At 52.4% G+C, this 23,531-nt stretch overlaps 1 long non-coding RNA gene across 3 annotated transcripts in view; it reads left to right on the forward strand.

The window, feature by feature from the left end:
- LOC112397101 (uncharacterized) overlaps positions 1-23,531 on the forward strand; it is a 231,317-nt gene that overhangs the window by 54,628 nt on the left and 153,158 nt on the right. For all 3 annotated transcript variants that reach the window (XR_003002724.1, XR_003002725.1, XR_003002723.1), the window contains exon 2: positions 13,528-13,871. This is a non-coding gene — a long non-coding RNA (uncharacterized LOC112397101). The remainder of the gene's footprint in view (positions 1-13,527; positions 13,872-23,531) is intronic.

The following is a 23,531-nucleotide window of genomic DNA, read 5'->3' on the forward strand; positions in this document are numbered from 1 at the left end:
GTGGGATCTTCCCGGACCGGGGCACGAACCCGTGTCCCCTGCACCGGCAGGCGGACTCTCAACCACTGCGCCACCAGGGAAGCCCCAGCCTCCCTTCTTGAAGGAGAAGGTGAGGAGAAGGTGGCCGGGAGGACAGGCAGAACTCTCTCCCGTAGGTACAGGCGTTTGGTAAATGTTTGCTGAATGAAGGAAAGGCGGAGCATGCAGCGAAGCTGGTGATTTCATCGTGTGCTCCCTGGCCGCAGCTCTGGGTGCTCTTGAGCTGTCCACACAGATATGCTCTTTAGCTAAAGGAACCTCCTTCTCCCACGTACTAGCTATGGGATTTTGAGAAAGTGGCTTAGCATCCTTTGACCTCGGTAACCTTATTCGTAAAGTACAAACCCATCTGGGTCATGGTGATGATTAAACGTGAGGATGCTCGTAGAGCCCTGGTGAGTGGTTGGTGCCCCGAGAACGTTAGCATTTATCACTATTGTTTGCAAAGAGAGGAGTAGTGTCACTGTGCGTGCTGCGTTCCCTATGAACCCTGTAACCACTGGAGTCTTATCTCCCCCCTGTTCGTCCCCTTCCTCCTCTGTCCGGTGACTGGGGAAGGCAGGAAACCCACAGGATAAAATGCTGGATCAGTTTCTCTCCTCTTAGACTGTCTTCCACATCATCTTGTAAGTGGGTCAAGTAGCCATGCCCTTTCTATGTCCTCCATGAGAAAAAAATGATAGTGAGGGACTTCTCTGGTGGCGCAGTGGTGAAGAATCTGCCTGCCAAGGCAGGGGACACGGGTTCGAGCCCTGGTCCGGGAAGATCCCACATATCGTGGAGCAACTAACCGTGTGCCACAACTACTGAGCCTGCGCTCTAGAGCCTGCGAGCTACAACTACTGAGCTTGCGCGCCGCAACTAAAGCCCGCGCGTCTAGAGCCCGTGCTCCACAACAAGAGAAGCCACTGCAATGAGAAGCCCGCGCACCGCAACGAAGAGTAGCCCCTGCTCGCCGCAACTAGAGAAAGCCCGCGCGCAGCAACAAAGACCCAACACAGCCATAAATAAATTAAAAAAAAAAAAAAAAGTCGCGAGAGCAAAGCAGAAATATGCAGTGAAGAGGAATGGTTATTGTTAGATGGGGGCTTCTTCAGGCTCACCAGGAGGGAAGAGAGGGCGTTGGAAATTGACGCTGCATAGCAGGTACCACCCATCTGCATTGTGGCCTGTGTTAGCGTATATAAGTGCCCTTCTGCTGATTGGACACCCAGGAGTGCTCCCAGGGGATGGCAACCTCAGGAAAAATGGGAGAGGGGCAGTGGATATCAACACTTCCGTAATCAAATAAACATTAAGGGGCAGAGAGGAATTCTCCTACACTGGGAATTCTCCAGTGTCTCGCCGCCCCTGTGTTTTGTCATGCAGGTCACTGGGGTGAAAGAGTTTTGGGGAAGCGTTGAATTTTAGCTTCTGCCATCCCCACAGCAATCCTGTCTCACAGGTTAGGAAACGTGGTCTCAGGTGATTTTGGGTTCATGGCCTTTTCCCAGAGCTGGGGAATAGCCCGCACGCTCCCTCATGCCCTGTGCCCTTGTTCCCTCCCAGTCCTGGCTCACGAGGTCCGGGCGCGTTGGTGGCAGGGCCAGGTTGGTTCAGATCAGCCCTGCCCAGCTAACTGCTGCTTCATACCGCAGAAGCTGATTGCATCTCTGATTTAAGTCTTGTTGCTGGGGGGCTGGATGTGCTAGATTCCTGGTACCCAGGGACCCCAGGCTTTATCTGTCCCAAGGCGGAGTCCCTCAGATCAGTTACAGGGTGTGACTGCCTCTCAGCGTGGGTCATGGAAAGAAATGATTAGGATACAGTTCTTTGGTGCTTTTGGACCTACAGCCAAGAACTGTTCTGGCACCCAGAGAAGAATATCTGCAAATTCTAGCACCAGATACGGATTCAGAAACAAAACAAGCAAAACATCTGGAATTCTTTTCCTAATTAATATATGCTTGTTGAAAAATGGCCTCCACAAACTTACAGAAGCGTAAAAAGGAGGAAGTGACCTTCCCGTGTAATGTCATCCCTGTCGTTTGGCAGAGAACGTTAACGAAAGGAGTCAGAAAAACCCCGGCTTGGGATCCTGCCGTGACTGTTTCAGTTTCTTAAAGGTCTCACATGAGGGAAAAGTCCTGCCATCTCCAGGGTACTTCGTGAGAGTTACAGGAGACGTTTGATGAAATTCTGTCCAGGGCTGTCATTGGTCCTTTGTGGGTTCAATAAGCGTTCTTTGTCCCCATCCCTGCCCCTTGCTTCTGATATTCTAGGAATCCAGACATGTGAGAGTATCCATTCTCTGACCTGTTGCACGGGGCCGCCGTCTCCTCCCCCGCCCTGTCCTCTCGCTTGGCTTTTGCTCTCCCACCCATCCCGGTTAGGCAAGGACAGTGGAGCCTCAGGCGTCCGTCTGGGAGCGGCTGTGGTGTCGCAAGACCTGGGCCTGCCTCTGGCTCCAGGCGTGTCCCCCTGAGGGTTTTGGAGGGAGTCCGGGCAGGTTCCGGCCAAATGCACACTCCTCTTTGCAGACTCTCGAAGGTGCCCACGACACACACCTCAGTAAGCACGACGTGTGTGTACTTGGCGCCTTGAATTGCCTGAAGGACACCACTTTCTCATCGTTAGCTAATTTGGAAAATGAACGGAAGGGAGATACCTTTGAATTTCTGGAAGTGTGAAGAATGACGTCTGTCATTCAGGTGTGTTCTTGGTTGCTGAGAAACCATTGGCTGCCTTTCAGTTACTGAGCTGCTGGAGCTGGTAATAGTGGCTAATACGTGCTGAGCACCTTCTGTGTGTGCGGGCCCTGCCGTGCACTTTGCCTGCATTATCTCATTTTATCCTCCCAGCAGCCCTATGAAGCCCTATAAGGGCAGGTGTTAATTTCCACGGAGGAAGATGAAGCTTCAAAATGCTAATAAATAAGCCTCCTGGTGCGCAGTGAGTAAGGAGACAGGATGCAAGTGGGCTGTTGTGATTCCAGGGCCTGAGTCTCCAAGGGGATATTTCCCTTCCAGAGTCTCTCTGCTCCACTCCTTCCGTTAATCGGTGATTCAGCACCGTTCACTTTTCCTTTGGAGTCTTTTTGCCTTCTCTCCGTTAAACAAACAGTCTCCATCGTTCTGGCCAGGCACAGTGACTGACACAGTAGGTTTGCAGTAAATGCTCAGTGGATGACTATCCAGCATGAGCATTAATTGAGCAGCTACTAGCTGCTAAGCGGCTGCAGGATTGGGTTCTGGGAAACGGGGAATTGAAGGATAACATAGTTGCTATCCTCAAGCTGCTTACCCACAGCTTTGTAATGGAGAAAGCTCAGATACAAATGATGGCAGCTCAGTGTGGGACTAGGGCCGTGGAGAGAATAAGACCTGTGTGCTTTTAGAGCATGCCAATTCCGCATATTGGGTCACTGTGCCGGAGCAAATGGGCCAGAGGTGACAGGCTTGGGATTTGAATTGATATGGTGTCTGCCTTTATGCGGTGGGAGCGCTGGGGAAGGGGCAGCAGTGGATTTAGCTGTAAGTCACAGGGGGATGATGAGAAGATTGGGGAAGGCACGGTGAGAGAAAGGGCTTTGCAGGATGAGTAGAAGTTCACCAAGAAGGCTGAGCAGTTGGAAAGACGGCAGAAGCAGAGGCCCAGGGGAGAGTCAGTGAGTGACATGTCCAGTGTGCTCAGACCGCAGGGGTGTCTGTAGCTAAAGTTGAAACTGTAAGAGCTGGGGCCCTGGGACCTCAGTCCCAGCTCAGTTTATTAACACCTGTGTTACAGATTTTGCGGGTTTTTTTCAGTACACCAATTTGAGGTGTGTGCTGCCTAGAAGACAATCGGTAAACGTTAGCCGGGGGCATTACCTTCAGCCTGACTGTGAAGCAGTTGACCGTCATCCTGCAGGTTTGAGACCGAGAAGCAAAATGATGAGATGTGTCCCATGATCCTGTTCACCCTCAAAGGAAGGTCCTCGTCCTTCTCACGGCTTATGCCGAGGTGCCGCTGGGCGCTCAGCGTGCGGGTTTCTTTCGACATGACCCTTTGGAAGCAGCAAGTGATGAGATGTGTTGTGAGCTGTGCTGAGTTTTCTGTGGTGACTGGGGGAGAAATCAGAGTATTTTGGCTGCACAGCGTCCCCTCCTGAACCATCTGAGATGTGTTTCTCCTCCCATTGCTATGGTTTATGGGGTCCAGGGGGTCTGCTGGGGCTGCATGCTCCCTGGAGCCCGACTAAAGGATCAGCAGCGCTCCAGCCAGGCGTCGTGAGGAATAAGTTCTCAGGCATCTAGTCTCCTTTTCCTTTTTCCTCTTCCAGTTCCTTCCTCTCCTTTAAACCACTCCAACGTTTTCAGGATTTAGAGTGTTTCCTTTTCCTTTTTATCTTTTCCCTCCTCGGAGACAAAAGGAAGTTTCCAGTTCTGGTACTTCCTAGTGAGGTGACCTTGGACAAGCCACCCTGGTGAGCCTTAGCTGTTCATCTGTAAGATGCGTCAGTAACTGCTTCGGAGGGGTGGGTGGGCACAAGGCGAGACCCTGAGCCCCAGGAGCCCAGCTCGAGGCTGGCCCAGAAGGGTGCTCGGTAAGGGTAACCCCCTCCCTCCCTCCCAGCAACAACCACTCACAGCCTCACTTTATCTCAGATGCCTCACACTGAAGAGAGAGCAGTTAGCCCCCAGGAAGAGAGCTTCTCCAGTGAGCCCTGCCGCATCCCTGCATCACTGCATAACCCTGTATCACTAGCGCCTCGTATCACGTGTCACCCTGCATCACTGTATAATCCTGCATCAGTGTCGCCCCACATCGCTATCACCCTGCATGTCTGTCACCTGAGGGACCTATAGAGTAGACCCCTCCCCAGGCCTACTGGTCAGAATTGCTGTGGGTGGACCTTGGGGGGGGTCTGTATTGTGACAAGCCCCTACCTAGGTGGTTCTTAGGCACACTCAGGTGTGAGACCCACTGGCCCAGAGAAACCTTTTGGGAGCCTAGCACTGAAACTCACACTGTGAAGGCACTTGGTAAATATGGAGTGATTCACGTACACCCCACATACAGCAGTGCGTGTGCGTGTGTGCGTGTGTGTGATGCTGAACTTGACTTGCTATGGATGCTGTGATGCCATGCCACTCAGTTCCCACGGAGCTCTGGAGACTTAATTAAGTTCCCCAAGTCAGTGTTTTTATTTGGACTACGATTCTGATATGTTTTTAATGCGTTTGAATTTCTGCTGCTTATTTTAAAATTTTCTCTTCCTCCTTTTCTACCTTCCTTCCCTCTGTCTCCTTTCTTTCCCTCGATAATGTTCATAATGCCCGTGTACCTTCTGTCTCCTGACCCCAGATGCCGACGGGATGGGGTGGAAGAGGGGCTTGCCTTTGATGCAGGGGAAGGAGAGACAGGTGCAAGCCGCTCCGCTCCCTTCATCCATCGCTGGATGTTTTAAACTACTCCCTTCTTCCATGGAGCGCTGGGGTGACAGCACAGCGGTGATCACTTCCCGAACCTCACACCCAGTCTGTTGGATTTTTGTTCTGTCATCTCTGCCTCCTGTCCCACCACTGCCACTTTGGATTTACCCAGTGTCCCGTGGGCAGGCAGCTCGCCCCCCGAGTTTACTTAGTGAAATGTGCCCATGTGACTTGAAGGAAAGACCTTTTCCGTGAAAGTCAGAAATGCATTCCAAAGTCACAATCGTGACCTCCCCGGAAGCCCAGCTAATCCAGGTAATAAGAGGAGTCGGAATAAAGGTGATGATTATGGGATGTATGGAGCCGTGGGACGGGGTGGGGAGGGAAGGTGCATCAGGGTTGCTGGGTGGGAAGGTCTGCTTTGAGGAAAGAGCTCAAGCAGAGGAAGTCAGTCCCCAGCCCCCGAGAGCCCGGGAGCTCAGGGTGCTGGGAACGTGACCCAAATCCTAAAGCAAGGCCAGGGTTTGGTGTCATGGTGGATCTGAGGAGGCTCGTAGTCTGATGGTCCCGAGTTCAGTTCCACCCCTTGAGAGCTGTGCAACATGGGGCAAGATGCCTTCACTCTCCATGCTGACATTTCTGTAATTTGGGGATTTGAGACCTGTCTCTGGGGTTGTGAGCATTAATGGGGATTAAATGGGGGAATTAAAAAGGGCCTCTTCTGTGACTGGCGACTAATAAACGCTGTTTCTCGTCTTCCTCCTTCTACCGCTCCCACTACCCTGAGCCTCTTTTCCCTTCTACTCAACTTGTACACCTCTCAGGCTGCACATGATCCGCCCCTGAAAACAGCTCCAATCCTGCGCAGGGCTCCCTGAGGTCCTGGAGCACGTCCACCGCAGTTTGTGGGCTCAGTCCTTCAGTGGACTGTTTATTTCCTGTAGCCGCGTTGCTTTAATGAGATTTGAAGCTCTTTGCAGGCAGGGTGTGAAATCTTGACTCTCCTTCAGAGTTACTTTCTTGGAGAATATAACGCGTCCTAGAGCTTCTCTCTTTGGAGTCTTCGAGGGTGAGCTCTGCTGTCCTGTAAAGAACTGTCTCTTTAGTCCCTGTTCGGTGGCTCAGTTCCGTGGCCCTTTGTCCCCTTTCTTCCTGGGATTTGACTGACCGTTGGGTCTTTGCTGACCTTTCCCTGCGGTTCTTTATGAGCAAAAGCAAACAGAAGGAACTTAAAAAAAAAAAAAAAAGACTTTGAAAGGCTTGTCATTTGTAGAAGGAAAGTGTTCATGGCTTTCTCAGTTCATTTCAGTGTCTTAATCACCTTCAGGGTGTAAAGGATCATGGAGGTGAGCTGATTAAATGGAAGGTTTTCTTTTATTGAGGACCTATTATGTGTAAGGGCTTGTAGGTTAATTCTAATTTCCTGCCTAATTGTGCAAGGCAGGACCTACTTTGCAGGGAGGCAAGTAGATTCAGAGAACTGAATGAAGTTCAAGGTTTCACAGCTGCTTGGTAAGCACTGGAGCTAGAATTCTCACCCGGGTCTGTCTGTCTATAAAACGCTGGTCATTGCTGGGCACGGCTTCCCTCTCACTCACCCTGCTGTCTGTCTTTCCATCCGTCTGCCTGCCTGCCTCCTTCTGTCTCTTACAACTGCTGGTGCTATTTCTCTCTGGTCTGGTCTAGTTAATGAAAAAGAAAGCTATTGTGAAGTAATCCCAGGGATCTGTAATCAAGACAGCTGTACCCCCAAAACAGGTGTGTCTGTAGGACAGTCTGCAACAAGTGCGGTGCCATCACATTCTACCTGGGGGGGCGCTGCTCCCAGGTTTCTCCAGGACCATTTGTCCTCTCACCTGCAGGTGGGGAGAAGCAGTCAGGGGTCCGTTATTTTGGGGAGACCCACTGCCGCACTCCCACCCTGTCATCCCTGAGCCTGGTGGGAGTGATGTGATGGGCAAACGTCCCACTCTGACGAGGAACCTTCTGGAGCAGCATGTTGTGGGCAACAGGAGACACTTACCTCGGGAAAAGAGCAAAGCCCGGGACCCACCGACAGGTCACTGGGTCGGGGCGTTCTGGTCAGTTCCTGGCAGTGGATACTGATGCCTCGGGAGTCTCTGTTCGTTGCATTTTCTAGCGACCAAACTCCCAAGAGCCCTCCCCAACCCTATCTTCCAGAACCACCTTATCCTGTCACCCTGCCCCCGGTCTTTCCCTCCATATCCCCCTTCTAAGGCAGGACATCCTAGTGGTTAGGCAAAAAGGCTGTGGAGGCAGAGCGCCGGGGCTCCTATCTCAGGGTCTCCGACGCCCGCATGGCTTTGGGCGTACAGCTTGCTGTGTGCCAGTGTCCCCTTTTGAAAACGAGTTTACTACCTCACAGCATTGTTGAGGTTACACAGCGTAAGACAACCAGCGCTCTTGGAGCGAGCTTGCAGGTGGTATGGCCCTGCTCTGCCAGGCCTCTGGTCACGCTGGCTTCAGGAGCAGTGCCTCTCCCAGGCATCGTGTGCCCAGCCCACCCTTTTCGCTCAAGACTTGCTTCTTATTCTGCATCGCACAGGTCTTAGCTAGGCCACCCTGGGCAAGTCATCTTATCACTCTGGGCCTTGTTTCTCAGCTGTTCAGTGAGGAACCAGATTGTTTGCAAGGTTTCTTGTGCTCTGACATGCTGGGGCCTCCCACATTCAGTGTGGTCCAGCCTCTCCTCCTCTGCCGAGCACCCGCTACCCTGCCACGGGTACCCGGCCATCACCAGCATATCCGATTGCGGCCATGCACCATCTGCTCGTTCATATCTCCGGATCTCTTGGTGTAGCCTGAAAGCTCCCTGGAGGCAGGGATCCTGTCTTTCTTGACTGATGTGATTTCCAGCTCCTAGCGCCATGCCTGACAGTGTGAGCATTCAATGTGCGGTTATGATTAGTCACTTACTATTCCAGCCAACATTTATTGAACCTCTGCTGAGTTCTCAAGGGCTCTGCAGGTCTCCGGGAGCCTGGCTGGACCCGAATGTCAGAATTTTTGAAGAATGGCTCTAATCGGTGGAGGTGGAGGTGGAGGTACCTGGCCTTAGATGGTTCAGTGCAGAGGAACTTCAGTCCGTTGCTGACTTTGGTGAGTGGGGCGGGGCTCAGTCTGCATCTCCCAAGCAACAGTACTGGCTGATCCGGACGGTTGAGGTGATGCTGACTTTCTGCTGAGTCAGGAGCCCCCGTGGGCAGGTCTGGGCACTGAGCATTTTGTATACAGTCTCCTCTACATGCGAACCCCAGGGGACATGCATTTCGATTCCTCGTTTTCATTCAACAGGTGAGGAAATACTTCCAAAGAGCCTAAGGGCCGTGCCTGTGGCCAGCGAGCGACTGATCCCATTGCGATTCCCACCCGGGTTTATCTGGCCCCCGAGCCCCCATCCCCTGAATGAGGAATTGGGCGAGTGGGATGGAGGGGAGTGGGGGAGCATGGGCTGGAAGGCTTGGAAATTGCAAGGCAGCTGATCCGTGTCATCCCAGCACACACTGGGGAGAAACTGAAACGAAGCAAAAATAGAGTCAGTCAGCAGTCGGACAGCTGCCGCTTTCCCTGGGAACAAATCTGCTTGATTTATCTCCCCAGCTTAGGCAGGCCCCAGCTCTCGGGGTATCACTGAGAAATAACATGGACACGGCTGGAGAAGTTGCCGCCACTCCCTTCCTCAGACAAAGATAAAGCAGACACCTGCTTGGTAGCATCCGTGTTGATGGAGTCTCACGTACCTGAGAGAGAGCGAGGCCAGCTAAGATGGTGCGAGCTTTACCGACTGGATCCCCCCCTTGGGGAACCGGTCCCTCCTCCCCACAGCTGGCCCCCCTCCCCGCCCCGGCAGCTTTCAGAGGTGGCGCAGTCAGCATCTCCTGACTCTTGCTCCTACTAAAATGAACACTCTGACTGATCACTGCTGCAAGAGAGGGAAAACATAACACCCGGAGTCCAGGAGACCCAGAAGCAGAGAGAGGGCTTGGAGGCCAGCCAGGCACCCACTAGGAGACACGCTCTCCGGCTCCCACCATCACAGTCAGAGAGACTGTGTTTCTCTCCCAGTGTCGGCGCCGGGGGCTGCGTGACCTGGCTTTGTGCATTCCGGTCTCTGCCAACCCAGGATCCCTTAAGCCTTCCTATTCCCAGAGCACTCCTCTGTGCATCCCATCTTTAGGGGAAGCTGGTATTTTAGAAAGATGCTCTCTTGGTGTTGGGTAGGAAATAGAGGCAGGCTGTTTCTCGTTTTTCTTCAGCATGTTCACTACCGGGCAGCGGTCAGCTGTTGGAAATACCTGGTAGGGACGGTCAAGAACGAAGTGACGTATTTGGGCCTGACAGAGGCAGAGGCTAAGAGGGGAAAGACTCAACCAAGAGAATCGGGCCAGGGGCTGTATTTCCTTGTGGGGCAATTCCATGTCAAATTCCGTGTCACTAGGCCAGAGCGAACTTATTTGTGAAGTGTTTCCCTGAGCACCCTCCCCGGGGCAGGGTCAGCTGTAAGGCAACAGGGCATGAAAATACAAGGCAGAGAGACCTAGAAGGGGCCATTCCCAGGCCTGAGTGGGTGTTGCCACGTCTTCAGTATTCCAGCAAACGTACTTGCACGGGAGACATTAAAAAAAAAAGTTACTTTTTATTGAGGTTACATGCATAAAAAAGCACACATATCAGGAGCATATAAAACAGCTTGCTAAGACATCCAGGGTAGCCGCCACCGACACCGGGATGGATAGAACACTACCAGCATGTGAGAAGCCCCCTCCTGACCCCTTCCCGTCACTGACTGTCCCTTCCCCCTCCACTCAGATAACCTTGTCCTGACTTCTAACAACATAGACTAGGTTGACATGTTTATGTTTTTAATATAAATGACATCACAATGCATTCCCTTGTGTCTGGCTTCTTTCACTCAAAATTACATTTATGAAATGTATTCACATGCTACGTGCAGTTGTAGATCATTCTCGTTGCTCTGTAGTATTCCTGTGTGTGTGTGTGTAGTATCCAGTCTCCTGCTGGGAGGCGTTTGAGTCGTTTCCAGTGTGTGGCTGTCATGAGTAGCGCTGCCATGAACATCCGACAGCATATCTTTCGGCGAACATCGGTACACATTTCTGTGAGTTTATACCTAAGCGTGGAATATGTAAAGCGTATATTCAGCTCTGGTGGATAATGCAAAACAGCTTCCCAAAGTGGTTGTTTGTCTTTCTTTCTTCAGAATGTCTGTGCACCAGCTTGTATGAAAATTCCACTTCCCCAGCCAAGCCAATCCTGGGTATTGCCTGTCTTTTTTTATTTTGGCTAATCCATTACAGGAAGAGCAAATGACCCAAAAGGAGTCACCTAGCAGAGGAAACAGAGCTGCTCCCTGAGGGAGAAGTGTTGCTGTTTGATGGTCCTAGAAGCCGTGGTGTGCAGCGCCCTGCATCCTAAGTTCTTGCAGGTGGAGTCCGTGGCAGAGCTGCCTTCTTGCGAGAACGTCAGCACTGCCCCTGCCCCCGGTCAGGGACCACCGCTTTGCTGCAGTAATACCCAACAGACCATGGAATAACTCTTCCCCAGGTGACAGAGCTTTAATGTACCCAACCCCAGCAAAACAAACTGGGCTTCATATTTGCCTGTGGGCCTCAGTAAACATTTAACAGACTGTGTGCCCCCTTCCCTCCCCTGCCATTAACCGGGGCTGGTGCCATAAATCCCTGCCCCCCTCCTGCCGTAAGCAGCCCCTCTCAGCCGACCCGACTCCGGTCCTAGCTCTCTGGTGCGGTGCTGCTCCTGGGCCGGAGCCGAGGAGGAAAGAGGGGCGGGTGTGAGGTGTCCTGGGACAGACCGCCTTCGATGGGTGGGAGGCCGCCTCCATTTGATGTGTGAAAAAGGGCTGACCCTGAGCTCTTAGTGTATGCCCAGCAACATGCGGAGTGCTTTATGTTGATTATTTCGTGTCAGCCTCACAGCACTTCCAAGAAGTGGGTAGATGTGATTTACTCCCATTTTACAGATGAGGAAACTAAGGGTGAAAAATATTTCCCCAGAGTAACATAGCTAGTAAATTTGGTAGCTTGACTTCCAACTCTAACGTTTAAGCCACTCTCTTGTACTTTTGTCTTGGGGCCTGATATTTAGACATTTAAGCTTCCTTCTGAACCCATCTTTCTCTTGGGTCTAAAAGCTGTGTCAGTTCGGTTTAAATGGAGCAAGGGGACTCACTCTTTGACCTCTGGTCGCTGAAGAATGAGTAACACAGAGGATGGATGCCCTTTGGCGTGGCTGTAACGATAGATGGAATAATGACCCCCAAAGATGCCCATGTCCTAATCCCCAGAACCTGTGAATACATTACCTTACTTGTCACAAGGGACTTTGCAGATAAGATTAAGGTTCAGGACCTTGAGATAGATTATCTTGGATCATCTGGGTGAGTCCACTGTAATCTCATGGGACCTTAAAAGTGGAAGAGGGAGGCAGAAGAGTTAGAGGAGATGAGATGATGGAAACGGGCTGAGAGGTGCTGTGATAGAGGAAGATGGAGGGAAGGGCCACTAGCCAAGGAATGTGGGCAGCCTCTAGTAGCTGGAAAAGACAAGGAAGCGGATTCTTCTTAGAACCTTCAGAAAGGAACACAGCCTGCCGACACCTTGATTTTAGCTTAGTGGGACCTGTGTTGGACTTCTGGCCTCCAGAACTGTAGGCTCATGAATTGTGCTGTCTTTTACCACTAAGTATTGGAAAATGTGTAATTGCAGCAATGGTTGCTGTTGATGACAGTTGGCGTAATGGTCAAGCTCACGGGCTTTGGAGCCAGGTTGCCTGATTTCAAATCCCTGTTCTGTGGTTTTTCTAGCTGTGTGACCTTGGGCAAGTGGCTTAAGCTGTCTGGGCCTCAGCTTTCTCATCTCTGAAGTCACATGAGAATGTTCTATAACACATAGGATTGTGGTGAGGATTAAATGAGGATTCTATGCAGGGGGAATGTCCGGAACTAAGTTTTAGCCACAGCCCTTCGGGTAGGCATCCCGGATCAGGGCGCAGACTTAGGAGACAGATTGGGCTCAGATTCGGGCTCTACTCTTCCTAGTTGTCTATGGCTATCTTTCCTCATCTGGAAAATAAGGGCAGGAGTCTCAGGGTGGCTGGGGATTGTATCAGATGGGGGCCAGAGCTTTTAGCAGGCTAACTGCCGTTCCGTAAGGGCAGGTATTGTTATCATGGGTGGGTAGGTGGCTGTTGAGCCCCAAGCCCTAAGCATTGTGGATCCGTCTGTTTTTTGTTTTTTTTTAATTTAAACATCTTTATTGGGGTATAATTGCTTTACAATGGTGTGTTAGTTTCTGTTTTATAACAGAGTGAATCAGTTGTACATATACATATGTTCCCATATCTCTTCCCTCTTGTGTCTCCCTCCCTCCCACATCTGTTTGTTTTTCAGTTATCTTTAGAGTAAGTTAAGTACTCCGGGTTAGGATACCAAGGTCTCCCCATATAGCTATAACAGTACTGAGTACCTGGTAGGCGCTCAGCAGTTGCTGAAGGAATGAATAAAAAAGGAACAGGCCCCAGGCCCTGCCCCTGAAGACGTTCATAGCACAGGACAAGGCCTGGAAGGATGCCAGGGCTTTGCGGTTATCTTTAAAAAGAAAACAGAGAACTACTTCCTACCAGCTGACCCCAAACCCCCTCAGCTGGGACCTCTGGGCCCTGCAGGGGAGCCCAGGGCAGGGTGCCAGTCCTGGCTGTGCCGGTCACTCCCTAAGCCAGCCATCTAACCTTTCCGGAACTTTCTGTCCTCCTCTTTATAACGGGTGTACCTCAGCCCCTTTGCCCTACTTGGACAGTTCCTAAAGAGGAACCCTAAGCAGTAGAAAGTTCCCTTGGTGAGAGGGCTCTGGTGCCTGTAGGACACTCCCCCTCGGTCTCTGGCCTCACCTCTATTGTAGTGTCAGAGCTGCAGGGCCTTATTTTTAATGATTCCCCTCTCAGCATCTTAGGTCAAACATAAGGAAGGAAGAATAACTGCTCGCTGCTCTGGGTCCGTGATTGTAACAAGATCGATTTTTCTCCTTCCCATCCCCAGGCTTGATCTTTTGACCAGAAAGGAATTAAAAAGATGGTCCCTCGTGATGGCGGCGCCTGTCAGCCGCGTGGAGCTTCCCCGAAGGCTTTTCTGAGCCGTGTGGATGTACCGTGATTCTCGGCCGCCTGAGGAATAGCGCTGGTGGAAGCCTCTCTCCAGTGACACACACCCGCCCCATTTCTGGATGCTAAAGGTGGTTTTGGGAAGGCCCTGGCTGAGTGCCTTGCGGATTCCTGCAGCCCGGATGCCCCTGGTGGACGGAGGATTGAAGCTTCCTGCCTTTGCTGCCGACCAGAGTGTTCGGTTGGGGCTCTGCCAGCTCCCTTGGGGGCTCCCTATGAAACGTAAGGCCCACCTTCTCCTTGTTCACGTATCTCCCGCGTGTCCTGTCCAGCACCCTCCTGGGCTTCAGGTGCGAGGTCACCACCACGTGGCCGGCTCTCAGAAGGGGCTGGCATTTAACGAGCTCGCTCTGTGTGTCTGGCATCGTGCTGGGTGTGTGTGTGGGACAGATGGAGATGGAAAGGTGCCTCCAAGGAGCCGTCACTGATGTTGTCATCGTGCCTGTCACCCTCTACTGATTTGCCCGGTTCGTGTGTCTGTCCTCATCTACCAGATCATACGTGCCTTGAAGGCCGGGGCCTCTCCTGGGTGGCTCTGTGTCTGCAAGACACTGTGTAGTCCCTGGCACGCCTCCCGCTGCAGAAAGGGTGAATGAGGACATGATCGTTGGCGAGTTAAGACACACTGCAGGCGCCGCTGGGTGCCTGTGGAGCCAGAAGGGCCTGGGTTGGAATCTGTGACCGTATCTGTGGAGTGACTCGGGACAAGTGACTGCTGGATTCCTTGCCCTTCTCTACTCAGTGGGGGTGACTCATCGTCGTCCTTCACAGGGTTGGTGTTGGCCCCAAAATAGTCGTGCCCGTGCCGACACCCAGTGTCGTGTCTGGCGCACAGCAGATGCTCAGCACGTGGTAGGGAAGGTCACTCACGGCTGCTTGGGGGAAGGCTTCCAGGAAGGAGGGGTGTTGCTTGGGCCTTGGAAGTCTCTCTGAGCAGAGCCAGGTGGGCCGTGCTGGCCTTTGAACTGGGAACTGCTGGTTGGCGTGGACAGTTGATCAAAGGTCCCCGTCCCCAGAGCCCACGGGAAGGCCGAGCGGCCGGCCGGCAGCAGGCAAGGCAAAGGAGCCTCCTGTCCGCGTGAGGGAGCGAGTGGCCGGACTTGGGCCCGGCGACGGAGGACTCCGGCGGTTCTGCAGTTGACGAGCTGTCCTGACCAGGCAGCCGTGAGGTCGGTGGCTCTGAGGGATGTTGCCTTAGCGTTGTGCTGCCCACAGGAGAGTGGCGGCTCCAACAGCCAGCGCCCCGTGCGCTCAGGCCACCTGGGACCACCTGACACTTGGCTGCCAGGACGGCACGTGGGGCGGTGCCTGGGGTTCGATTTTGGTCACGTTCCTTCCGGTTCCGCTCAGGCCCGACGGCACTTGTGAGCACGGCTTTCCCTGACCTCCTCGTGGAAGTCGTGGCCCTCTGGTTATTCCCCGCTGTCCTGGTCCACAGCTCCGCCATGCGTCGTGATATTATAACCACTTAGGCAAGGTATTTGATTTCCTCTCTTTCTCCCACCCTAGAGGGCAAGCTGAGGTCAGGAGACCTGTGTGCCTTGTTCACAGCCTAAACACACAGCAGGCCTCTTATTTACTGCATCGTAGTTGATCACATCAGGTGGTGATTCACAGAAATCAGGCGGTGATTTCTTTCGGCGGCTGTGAAAAGGACAGACTAGAGGGAGACACGCTTTTTGAGCATCTGTGTAACTTGATCAGCCCAACAGTTCCCCCGGCGGACAGCAGTGTGCCCATTTTACAGTTGAGAGCTTTGAGCGGCCATGTAACTTGCCCAAGGTTATTTCTCCAAGAGAGGGCAGAGCAGGAGGCTGAGAAGGGTGTTGTGTGTGTGTGCGCGTGGTGTGTGAGGTTTGTGTGGTGTGTGGGGTGTGTTTGTATGTGTGTGTGTTTGTGGTGTGTGTGTGTTGTGTGTGTGTTTGTGGTGTGTGTCTGTTTTGTGTGTGTGTGTGTGTGTGTGTGTGTGTAGCACTGCCTGCTGTGGAATGCTCCTGGGGTCCTTAGGTCGGGGTTCCTCTTTGTCACCTGGGAGAGACAGGCTTTCAGTAAGAATTCTGTGCTCCCTGTATGGAGGAAGCAGGCCCCATGCTGGGCGGCAGGACCAGGTGTGGTTGGGGTCACAGTACAGCCCCCAGGGGTCCACAGACTGCTGGGAGGAATTGGTGACAGTTGCTATGCTCGCTGCTGTCCACGGCCAAGCAGGACAGGGAGAGGAGTCCTCCGGGGCGGGCTCTTGAGGGTCTGGGGGTCCTTGGAGGGTTGGGAGGTTGGGCTGGGCTTGCAATGGCCATCAGAGCTCTTCCTAGGGACGTGAGGGGTTCAGCTAGGCAAGTGAGTGGGGACACCGAGGCACAGCACTGCCCCTTCCGCTTCTGCCCTCCCAGGCCCCTCGCATGTCTTCTGCCATCTCTCCGCGCCCTCCTGCTGCAGAGTTGCGCCCTCACTTATCACATGGCCCGCAGCCCTGCTTTTTCTCCTTTTATCAGTTACTCCCTAGAATAACCCCATTGTGGTGGTCTGGGTTATCTCACGCTCCTCCCGGGAGGGGGTGGGTGGGCTCGGGCACCAGAAGGCACAGAATGGTCACGGCGAGAAGTAAGATGCCCGCTTTCCCCCCTCTCTGGCTGCTCCGAGCAGCTGCCCCGTGTCTGCGAGGGTGCACCCTGCGGGCACAGATGTAGGAATAATCGCCATTTGTTAAGCCACGTTCTGTGCAGGGCACGTGTCAGACCTTATTCCATTCCAGCCCCAGACTAGACCTATAGGGTGGGCACTAGGACAGTCTCTTTTAGTGCTGAAGTAACTGGGAGCCCAGACAGGCAAAGCAGGTCTCCCCCAGGGAACACAGGCAGGATTGGAACACAGTTCTCACTGATTCCAAAGCCGCTGGTTCACGCAGCTTGGAACTGAGAGACACAACTTCTACTCCCTTCTTAGCCCCCAGTGACTGTGTGACCTCGGGCAGATCGCCTCCCTTCTCTGGGCCTTGGTATCCTCATTGCTAGGGAGACTGTCTAATTTCTCTTCTAGCCTGGGAGTGAAGGCAGCAGCACTTACTCTGGGAAGACAGGTGTAAGCCAGGATGCCTCTGGTGCTGCCGGTCCTGGTGGGCCTGGCGCTGCTGCTATGCTGCCATTTTCTGGGTCCACATCGGCTCCTCCAGTTTTTCCTTTGCAATTGTGTGGCCAGTTCGCATTTCTGCTTGGCCTAATATTATCTCACAAGTCTGTTTTTAGATGCTTGGAAGAACCCATTTTTCTTTGAGCCCTGTTACCCCAGGCTGCTGCTAGAGCATGCGGGGCCTTTTTTCTTTTAAATTTAATTAACTGATAGGCCCTTGTGGTGATTGATAGCACACATTCTAGTTGATGGGGGAGGGTCTGGGGGATGCAGGGCTGCCCCCCACCTCCACGGACACCCCAGCCAGCATTCCTGGAGATGGCTTAGCAGCCTTGACCTGTTCTCCCATGGCGGGGCCTGGGCTCCTGGGGTTACACAGGCTGAGTCTGGAGACCAGGCTTGTCACTGAACAGCCATGGGGTTGCTTAACGGATGGTGTTTATCAAAGCTTGATTAATCTTCCAACCTGGGGAAGTGGGTGGAATCCCACTTTTACACATGAAGGAAGAAACTGAGGTTCAGAGAGATCCGGAAAACTACCAAGATTATCTCAGGAGAGCGCAGAGAAGCTGGTATGCCCTCCTGTCTGTCAGCATTCAGCCTCCCTGCTCCTGCTTGGCCTGTGGTTCTCAAGAGTGCAGTGAGGTGTACAAGATGCCTCTAGGTTATAGAGGGGCAAACTTAAAAAAAATTGTTTTATATTTATTTTAACTTGAATTAGGAAAAGACCATGATTGCCATCGGAGACCTGTGACTTTTCGGATATTACTGCTTAGGATGTACTTATGTAAGTTAAAAAAAAGGTCAGTTTTGCACAAATGTTAGGGTAGCAACACGTGGACACAGCCCTCCTGCAGAGGGCTAAATTTGGAGCACATGTCCTTGCTTCAATTGGTGGCACTTTGGCTGTGTGGCCCTGGCCACATAACTGGAGACAGAGTGTTCCTCAGACTGACCTGGGTAGCTCTATGTCACTGTGCTGTTTCGTCCACTGTGATCCTCCCTAAATCCAGAAGATTCATGATGAAACGCTCGCACAGCTCAGTCTGAAGCTAGATTGAAAACGAAAAGAATCTCGGAATGATAGTGCTTTGTAATCCTATCATTCTGCTCGAATTGACAAGGTCAGCTGATCTCAGCTCTGCCAACTCTTTTCTACTTATTGAGCACCAAAGTTTTCCAATCAACTCCTGTATTACTCTCTGGGATTGGATTATGAAGTAGTAAATATCACCACTATGCAATCAATCCATTCATTTTTTTTTTTTCATTCATTTCTCCTCAGTAAATAAGGGATAAATACTACCTACCCTATGGGCTTATTGTGAGAATTAAATAAGAGATCATACTGAAGGGCTTACTTCAGTGCCTGACATATAATCAGCACTCAGGGATTATTCGCTATTTTTAAACCAAGTGTTAAAATGGAGTTAGAGGATCAAAACATACAGACATATGGAAATAAAGACCATTGAGGATGCGTGAGTTACTAATATTGAACAGTAAGTTTAGTTCTGAGTTCCTGGTTAGCACGACACACTGACTAGATTATATTTGTGTCTAAATCAAGGCTTGGCAAACCTTTTCTCTCAAGGGTTGAGTAGTAAATATCTTTGGCTTTGTGGGCTGTACAGTTCTGTCACTACGAGTCAGTTCTGCCTTTGTGTCTGGAAAGCAGCCATAGACAGTATGTAGATGAACGGACATGGCTGTGTTCCCATAAAACTTTATAAGAACTGGCAATAGGGGCTTCCCTGGTGGCGCAGTGGTCAAGAATCCCCCTGCCAATGCAGGGGACACGGGTTCGAGCCCTGGTCCAGGAAGATCCCACGTGCTGTGGAGCATCTAAGCCCGTGCGCCACAACTACTGAGCCTGCGCTCTAGAGCCCGCGAGCCACAACTACTGAAGCCCACACGCCTAGAGCCCGTGCTCCGCAACAAGAGAAGCCACCGCAATGAGAAGCACGTGTACTGCACCAAAGACTCGCCCTTGCTCGCCGCAACTAGAGAAAGCCGCACCAGCAATGAAGACCCAACGCAGCCAAAAATAAATAAATTAATTTAAAAAAAAAAAAAGAACTGGCAAAGGGCCTACAGGCTATAGTTTGCCCCTTGGTCTAAATGAAGGAAACCTGTTTGTCTTTGAAAGTGAGAGACTCCTCCTGGGTATAAACACTAAAAAAAACTTGTTACAAGATGTAGTCTTTATATGAAGCTTGTTAAGCAGCGTATGGATGGTGCTTTCTTTGGGGTTTTACGGAAAATCCAGAAGACCTTCACACTGCCGGTTCTCTTACCATTTGCATAGCAGACATTTGTTGAAGGCTTACTGTGTGCCATCCTCTGATGCTCTGACCCTTAGTAAAACCTAAAGACACGTGCATTTTGGCAGGGGCTGCAGCGTTAGCAAGGGGTCATCTTGGTGACTCTTTAGGGTGTCCTTTCAGAGGAGTGTTTTCAGTGTTGGATGCTCTTTCCAGCCCTGGAATTACACACAGGCCTGAGTGCTAATTTGAGTGGCAGGCCTGGGCGCCTGGATCCTACCTCACTGGGTGCCTGGGACCGACTGGGAGATCCTTGCCCTCCTTTGGCTGAGAGCTGCAGTTGTTGGAAGACTGCGGTCTTTGGAGCAAAACACAGCCAGGTTGTGAAACTTTGCTGTTTCATAGCTGTGTGACCTTGCTGTAGTTCCTAAACTTCTCTGAGCCTCACTTTCATCATCTGCAAAGTCAGGACCATAACACCGCTGAATCTCTAGTTCTTACCTGAGTATTTGCTCCTTCAGTGTTAGCTCCTCCCCGTGGGGGCCCAGGGGCTGCTGCTGGCCCTCCCTCACCCCAGGAAGCCAGGTCCTGGCTTTTTCAGCTGGAGCCTGAAGTGTGAGAATGGCCGTCCCCTCCTCCTGGGTGAGTGTTTAGTGTAAAAAGGCTTGAGAAAACACTGGCCTGCGGAATTCCAAAGTTAATGAAGGGGGCAGATTCCAGGAGGGTCTCTGTTTGACCTCTCACCCTTTCCCCAACACCCTGTTATCCCTGAGCGGGTTTGGAGGCAATGGAAGGTTTATAGCTACTACACAAAAAATTTCTCACGCAGTGGGGCAGGGCCATGGCCTTGGCCGCTGGAAGCCTGGGTCAGCGTGGGTGAGTTTGAACCTCTTCCCTGTGGCGCCTGTTTAACCTGGCTAATGTGAGAGGCAGGGCAGGCCATCGGGGGAGAAGGGGAGCATATTTGAGAAAGTTGGGGAATGATTCTCAATTTCTCCAAAGGAGGGGCGGAGTGAGGGGCTGTGTGAGAAGTTTGAAAGGAGACTCGGCTGCCTTAAAAAAAAAAGGGGGAACATTTTCTTCATTATTCTGACATTAGAACCCATACATTCTGTTCAGTTAGGACTAGTGGTGTAGGATAAAGAGAACACGCTTTTGTGGGTGGCTGCAGTTTCAGGAGATGCTCTCTGCTTCTGCTTTATAGAACCTTCAGGGAAAAGCCTTTGGATGCCAGAGCTAGGCAGTGACATGCCATAGCTTAGGACGCTGGAGGCTGGAGTCCAGCTCTGTCGGTGTCTGCCACTCTGGGACTTGGGTGGCTATGGTGGGCCTTCGAGGAGCTTCGGGGCCTTGGCTGTGCGCTTGTGTTGCCATCTGCCCTGGTTGCTCCCTCTTCTCACCTGTCACCTTGCTGGCACCCATGGTGGTGGCGGGAAGCTTGGTCCCCCTTTCTTGGTCTTGTTAAAGCGTCAGCCGTGCTCATAGCTGGTTTTGCAGGGCAGTTGCTGGCAGTGGGGTCTTTCCCTCCCGTCTGCCTGTCTGCTACCGTCTATGACTCCGCAAGGGGGTGGGGATTTCTGGGGAGAGGGGGTCGGCTCCACCTAGTTACCAGGAACGGCCCTGAGCCTCCCCATCTCCCCCGTGGAGGCTTATCTGGCTCCAACCAAAGAGCAGCTGCTCCTGGTGAGGTCTCTGAGTCACTCAGAGGTTCAGGACTGGGTTTAGCAGGCGATGACGTAAACAAATAAACATGAGCCAGGGCAAGCCCCCAGCTTTCTGCTCGCCCAGGGGCCCTGGAAACTCCTTGTTGCATGTTCGGGGAATATGAGGATACTCATCAGAAAGCGAATTTTCCTGATGGAGAAATGCTCCAGGGAGGTGATGGGGGTGTGTTAGAAAAATCTGGTGTTTCCTGGCTGTGTAATCTTGGGGAGGATGCTTGGCCTCTCTGGGCCTTCATCGCCTCCTTTGTGAAGCTGGTTATTGTGAAATTTAGATGACCTCAGTCGTAAAACCCAGCCGGTGGTTAGTCCCCCTTCTCGGAACCTGACGCGGAGTAAACCCCGGACTTAGGCCAGATTTGCGAGGCGGATTGCTTCTGAGACTGTCCTGTTTTCCGGTCGTTGAGTCAGCTCACGCTGTTCTGAGGACTTCTCTGAGGCTTCAGCTCCGTGTCTTTCAGTGAAGGGGCGGTCCTTGCCTTGTGCCCCTCGTGCGCTTGTTGAGAGGACGGGATGAGTCACCACTGGGAAGGTGCCTGAGAGCTGGACAGCGTGGCCGTGTCTGGTTGAGTTTCAGAGCCCAGCGTTGGTGGCTGAGCCTGACTCCTCGGGGAGGGCGTGTGAAGGGGGCAGAGGTGACTCGGTCGAGCACATGCCAGAAGGTTAAGGCCAAGTGGCGCTAGACCGCCGAGGCGTGTTCGGGATGCAGGCAGCCCCGCCTCCCTTTAGAGTAGCGGTGCTCTGGGGGTGCTATGGGTGCCCCCAGCTCTCTGCTGCACCCCGTCCTTCGCGGTGACTCTGCTGCGTTTTGGGGGTTTCTTCGCATGATGTGAATCATCCAGATCTGAAATACAAACCAAGAAGCCACAAAGGGCCACTTAACAATGGCCCTATTCCCACCCCCAGGATTAACAAGTGTTACGTGACGTTGCGTGTTTGCTTTGGATCATTGCTTTTGTAGATATTAAAAATAACCTAGAGATAAGGGCTTCCCTGGTGGCGCAGTGGTTGAGAGTCCCGCCTGCCGATGCAGGGGACGCGGGTTCGTGCCCCGGTCCGGGAAGATCCCACATGCCGCGGAGCGGCTGGGCGCGTGAGCCATAGCCGCTGAGCCTGCGCGTCCGGAGCCTGTGCTCCGCAACGGGAGAGGCCACAGCAGTGAGAGGCCCGCGTACCGCAAAAAAAAAAAAAAACCAAACAAACAAACTAGAGATAAAATGGACGTTTGTAGGGCCTCTTCTCCCGTTCCATTTCCTTCCCTTCATAGAAGTACCACTCTTCTGAACTTGGTCTATTTGGAGGGCATTCGAGGCACCCTTTGGATATTTAAAATTCTTATGCAAGTGGCATGTTGTAGGGGTGTGATGGCTGCAGTTTGCTCTTTTCACCCCTTATTATGTTTGGGTGATGCCGCCGCTGTGGCTGATCCTTCATGCCCCTCGTGGTAGACTTTGGGCTGTTTCCAGGTTTTTGCGGCCACAGGCAACGCTGGGGTGAGCTTCCCTGCACACATCTCCAGGTGCACGCGTAGGTGTCCCCAGGGACGCAGGGCACGGCGTAGGCACACTTTCAGCCTTGCCACAGGTTGCCGCATTGCTGTCCTGAGGCTTCGTCTGCTCCCTAGGTAGCACCACCTCCACGTGGCTTTGAGGTTTCCAAGTTGACATTGCGTTTGAATTCAGAGAGCATTGGTGTTTTGCATCTTCCTGAGGATGATAAATGCTTCGGTAGCAACACAAATACTGGTGAAAGGGGAAATGAGGGGAAATTCAGGCTCAGGCTAAGCAGACTGTGGTGTGGTGAGTAGGTGAGAAAAGACTTACGGACACATCTGGCGTCCTGGGCTCCCAGGTGTCAGGATGCGCGGCATGAAGGGGAGAACTCTTTTCTTGCTGCCTGGAGAAGCCAGTGCTTTCCTGATGCTTCTATGGTATAATGTTTGAGTCTTGTTCTCAAGCGTTCTGTCAAGTGGCCAGGTCTGGCGTAGTGGGCATAGCAGGTGTCGATGTGTAGGCATTGATGGTACAGTGCTTGGGTATCTGTTACCCTTTGTTGAGTTCCTGCGAAATGCCAAGATTGAACTAATTCTCCCAGCCACCCCGACAGGTGTAAATGCTCTCCGAGTCTAACGTCACAGGTGTGAACACGCAGGCTCAGATGGGCTCACACACCCAGCGAGTAAGGCTGAAGCTGGGATTCTGACCTTCCCTGGGACCTGACCACGTTCCCCAGGCTGCCTGCTCCCTGCCCCAGAAATGTCAGAACGCATTGCGGGAAAAGCCAGGACTCTGGTCCCAGATGGACAGAGGGGATCCTGCGGGGGGCCTGGCTCTCTGTGCCTGATGGGAGTGACACTAGCCTGCTCTATTTACAGCCCCTGGTACTCCCGCGGTGTCTCCGGAAGTCACGACCTGCTGGCCGGCACTTGGGGAGGACAGGAAGTTGTAACCCCGGCTCTGCTGGCTTGCTGGGGGCATGTTGTTCCCGTGGCCACAGGGGAGACGGGGTGGGGCAGGCAGGACTGTGGGAACAAAAAAAACCCTACAACAGACAATTCAGGTCATATAGTGGACGACTCCTGGATTATTAGGAGATGACTCAAATGACCAGATTTGGGTCAGGAAGCCTGGGCTGCAGGAAGATAATGTGAAATCTTTGGATTTTTCCTGGAGTTCTTGCCTTTTAAAGGATTTTTTTTTCTAAGTTATCAGCTGAGGGATCATGGATTTTGGGATTTTCCGAGGCAGGGGTTTATGGGGAATATGGGGGTGTTT

The sequence above is a fragment of the Neophocaena asiaeorientalis genome, unplaced genomic scaffold (assembly GCF_003031525.2).
Source record: "Neophocaena asiaeorientalis asiaeorientalis breed wild unplaced genomic scaffold, Neophocaena_asiaeorientalis_V1.1 scaffold177, whole genome shotgun sequence".
NCBI classification, from domain to species: Eukaryota; Metazoa; Chordata; class Mammalia; order Artiodactyla; family Phocoenidae; genus Neophocaena; species Neophocaena asiaeorientalis.